Source organism: Vipera berus, assembly GCF_964194415.1.
Source record: "Vipera berus genome assembly, chromosome: Z".
Classification (NCBI taxonomy): Eukaryota; Metazoa; Chordata; class Lepidosauria; order Squamata; family Viperidae; genus Vipera; species Vipera berus.
In genome coordinates this window covers 48134023-48139287 of record NC_138205.1, presented here as the reverse complement: position 1 = coordinate 48139287, position 5265 = coordinate 48134023, and positions in this window count along the sequence as shown.

Here is a 5265-nt window from a genome sequence, read left to right as displayed (position 1 = left end):
AGAATGGAACGCAAAGGCCCAGGCAGTATCCAATGGCAACAGTCAGCTTGCTCTTGCAAAACACATACTAGGAGCAGTGGCCGATGCACGCCGCCAGAAAGGGAGGGGCAGCTCCAGCCTCTGGGGAAAGAGGTATCAGTGAAGATCCTGGTCATCTTATGCTCTTCACTCGGTTGCAAATCTGCAGTCAATATTATGGTTGAAAGATGTTTATCCAATACAGAAGCAAGAGCTTGAACAGTAGATGAGTCAGAAAAAGGAGCCCTATGGCTTGAGGGGGGAAAAAATAGCCAGCGATGCGTAACAAAACTCAGGCTTCGCGGTGAACGGCAAGAAATACCTTGCCTGTTTCTCTCTTCCCTATCCTTTTTACTTTGCGGTAGAGAAAATGGAAGGATATGACTGCAAAACTTCGGCTGGGACAAGTGGGGGGGGGAGTTGCCAGAGGTTTATAGGATGCTGCACATTTTTTTAGCGATGAAAGGCTTAGAGACTTCAAGGAAGGCAGGATCGCAATCATCCTCCGACTGTGGCATCATCGCCTTTCCCTCTTTTCCTCTTGGAACAGAAGTTTTTTTTTTTTAACAGTGCGCCATTTCTCCCAAGGCTGCTGTTCCCCCCCAATGAAGTATTAAAATAGAAGTGGGGCTCTGGGAATTTAAATAGGGAATCTCACTGTTCCTGAGGGTAGAAACCACCCACTATATCTTGAATTAAATATCCAAAAGTTATTCATCCCCAATCATCTTTAATACAAAATCTTCTGATCTCATTTGAAGTGAGAAAACAATTCCTTCCCTTTGGTGCCAAAGCCAGAGGGTTACAGGTGGCAGTTGGAAAACAGAATGATTTCCATTTCCCCAATATGCTCCCTTTTAATACATTAAGGTCTCTAAAAGAACCATATAAATTACAAGAGATTAAAGCAAAATTTGTGCAGTTCGGCTGCAATCCACCTTGAGAAGGCAATTCACTTTGGGGGAGTGAGCCTCTGCCTTGAGGCAGTCTTATCCCCTCTTGTGTATTACTACTGAACCATCATGTAGTACTGACAACACTGGTCTTCCTAAATAGGTCTGAATTCATTCCCAGTCCACGAACCTCCCTAAAAGTAAGCCAAGAATACCTATATAAAAATATTTTCCTAGTCAAAACAACCCAGTATTAGCATAACTTAAGGATGTATAAAGTTTGTATATATTTTGAAGGAAAACCAGCATTTTTTTCTTTTTTTCTTTTTAACCTTTCTTTAACCCTTCTTGTGGTTCTGTTTCTTTGGAGTGTAAAACTTTTTCATTAATGTTCTCAGACCACAAATAAAGTTGTACCTGCTGCTGTTATTATATCTAATGCTTTACCAGCTATTATTTTGGAGGCTAGATCAGGAGTTCTGTTCTAAATATAAGCAGAAAGGTGTTTTGGGAACATTGGGAGCTGTAGGCATCCTCCTTCCCTTATGATCAATAGCATGCCTCTACCATTTTGCTAACCTTCTCATCAGCACTTTGTGTACTGTTTTGTATTTTATCTTTAAATAAATAAATTTAAAAAACACTTGGTAAATGCCCCAATTGTAAATGTGAGGGGCAAGGTGTGTGTGTGTGGGGGGGAGGCTAATCCATTCCTGCTGAGATGATTGATGTTTATCCCACTGGATCATGGTGTATTGAAATTGAAGGAATCAAAATATAATCATGTATGTATAACCCAGCCATAGTTAATTCTTTCTTATTTGCGCTCTGTACTTTGCTCAGAGATAACTTAAAAGCTGACCAAGAAGAAAGAAAAAGCTTAGTTGTAACTTTAATTGTGCTAGCTATAGCCTGAAATGTATTGCTGCAAATGCATCTGCTCAAGGAGAAAGTTCCTGTCTGCCTGCCAGCAATTACAGTATGTATTTGAAGCATAAGCCTTGTAACAAGCTGTAACTGAACTAACCTGATAAAGAAAACACGTATTCAGATGAAAAAGAAATCTTTTAGCCTGAGAAAATGCCTTTACTATAAAAGGAAAAAAATTATTAGTGCATGTGTCTTTTCTCCCATCTCTCTGCGTTAGAGACAAGAGATTAGAAAACACCTGGTTTTGGCTTTGATCAAAGAATAAAGCTGTTTCTTTTGCAGTAGCCTCGTGTTCAGAGTCTCATTGGAATTTATTAGGATTCTGAGCTGAAAAACCTAACAAAAACCCAACACAAGTGCTATTTTATATAGTGTCTAGCATACTCCCAAATCACAATAACATCATTTGGTAATGACTTGGAACAGAAGCAATACAGGCTGTACAAGATTGTCAATTGGCAGGTGGGAGAAGCAAAATTTATGCTTGCATTGTTTTGTCCCAATTCAAAGAAAAGTAGTAAGTAGTAGTAAATACTCAAAGGGACTATATTAGTACTATTTATTAGGCATGTGCTGCACATCTTGCCTAGAGGTGATTCTAGTAGCTTACAGTCAATTAAAAAAACAAAACATTGAAACAAATATTAAGAGTAAAATTGATTTAAAAATTGACAAGACCAAGATGAATGTGGGCAGCATGTTATCTTAGTCCATTAATTACTTCTTAAATGACATGATCTCATTAGGACCCTAGTTCAACCAAGAGTTCCAGATTTTAAGGCCATTTCAGAAGGTCAAAAGAGTGGGTGTGGATCTCACCTCAGGGGACACAATGTTCTAGAGGGCAGGAATCACGACAGAAAGCCTCTTCTCTTGGACTCCACCAGTTGGAATTTCTTGACCATGGGATTTTCAGCTAGCCTTTTCTGCTGGCATGAGTGCAATAGGCCAATCCTATTAAGGTGAGGTGGTTCCTTAGATAACCTGGATCATTCTATGAAGGTCTTTAAGCATAAAAACTAACACCTTGAATTGGACTCAGAACAAACTGGCAACCAGTGCACTCACAAAACAGCAGTTAACATGTGCCTCCTTAGAGGTCCCAAGAACTGTCTATATGGCTGCAATATTCTTCAAGAGTAGCCTCATATAGAGTGCATTGGAATAGTCCAAGTATATGATCAGGACTTAAGTGACTGAGCAAAGTATTCCTGATCCAGGAAAGAGCACCACACAAAGTTGCACATAATTCATGCACCACATAAAGTTGCACAAAACCTCTCCTAGCCATGATTGCCAAGTGCTCCTTGAGCAGAGTTGTCAATCCAGGAAAATCCCCACATTGTGCACCAGATTTGTGGGGCAGTGCAGCCAAATCCAGAATGTTAACCACATACAGATGTTAAAAGTCTATTTTCCAAAGCTCCACAACCCCAAAGCAACACAATCTAATCAGGATTCAGCCAAAGCCTATTGTCCCTCATCCAGACCTCCACAGCCACCAGGCACCCTAAGAGGGCAGCAATAACATCACTTAGGTCACCAGGGATAGAGATACAAACTTGAGTATCATCAGTGTGCCGATGGTACTTTATCCCATGGTGGCAGATATCATCCATTGGTTTCATGCAAATGTTGAAAAGGAGTGGAGAGTACCAATCCATCTGGCACACCACAAAGGAGTGGCTGTGGACTGTGCTGCCCAGCTACAACTCTGCAGCTGCCCACAAAGGATATCATGGTTAATGGTATCGAAGGCCATTAAGAGGTCAAGGAGAGCAAAGATGGATGCCCTTCTCCTATCCCACTCTCACCAGAGATCATCAACATTTGTGACCAGGGTAGCAAGGAAGGGATGGGCAGCAGAGAGAAAGCAGAGCTGCTTAATTCATTGTTTGCATCTGTCTTCATGCAAACAAGAAAAATTGCCCAACCTACCAAAAACAGTACTGTAAACACATATTAGGAATAGAAGTTAAAATAAGCCCGCCCCCCAAAAATGGTAAGAAAGCACCTATCCACCCTAGACGATTTAAAATCACCAGGACCAGACGGATTACACCTCCAAGATTCTAAAGGAACTGGCAGATGTGCTCTCATAACCACTGAATCTTAGCCTTCAAAGATCCTGTAGCATAGGGCAACTACCAGGGGACTGGAAAAGGGATGATGTAGTTTCCATCTTCAAAAAAAGGGGGGGGGGGAACCAATCCAGCAAACTACTGAACTATCAGCCTGATATCGATAGCTGGAAAGATTCTGGAAAAGTTAATCAAGAACAAATCTGCAAACAACTAAGGACAAAGTCATAATTAGAAGCCAACATGGATGTGTCAAAAACAGATCATGCCTGACAAATTTTATTGCATTATTTGACAAAGTGACAAAATTAGTCAAGTGACGTCACGAGACGTATTGGGACTCTTTTGCCATTGCCGGCAATGGGATGGGCGTGGCTTCCGGATGATGCGTCTGGCCTGAGGGCCGGCAGTTTGACACCCCTGACCTAGCTGAAGCAATGAATGGAAACTAAATGGAATAGAACCAGCCTAGAACTAAGTAGAAAATTCCTGATAATGAGAACAATGAGCCAGTGGAACAATTCGCCTCCAGAAATTGTAGGTGCTTCATCACTGAACACCCATTTATCCAGAATAATATAGGGACTCCTGCTTGAGCGAGGGGTTGACTAGAAGACTTCATAAGTCTATTACATCTCTGTTATTCTGTGAACAGATAACCTGAGTTTGATTTGGTAAGATGGTATCTTAAAAGTAGATTTAACATATTCATGTTACTGTATATTCACTTTAGAATTGTAGCTTCCATATCCATCTGAAAACTAGCCATGCACAAAGCATATTGTAGTGATTTCTAGTTTATTGATAATTAGACAGGCTACTCTTAATTTAGAAATAGCTGGTGCTACATAGTTCCACTGATAGTAATGGATTTAGGAGCATGTCCAAATTATCCACATTATCTAACTTCACCAGTTCCCTTGTTCATCTTGTTTCCTTCCTTTCCATCTTGTTAATTTAAATTAATGTACATTAATTTCAGTGTTAATATTTATTGTTTTAATGTTTTACATGTTGTTTTTATGATTGTAAGTTGCCTAAAGATTCCTCTAGGCAAGAGGGGCAGCATATAAGTTTAATAAATAAAATAAATAAATCTGCATAGTCAGACTGAGCAGCTTTATAATCATTGTCAAAGCATGGAAAAGTATGTCATTTTTTCTTGAAACATCCCACATTTACATACTGGCCTTAAGGGCTTTTGCATAAAAAAAGAGAGTTGCATGAAAAAAATATCAGAAATTATACATTTCTAAAGGATGATTATTTTCCATGTGTTCTATAACATTTAGATTTTATATTTTTAAAAGGGAAAATATATTTACTTCTTCGTTCTCCCCAGA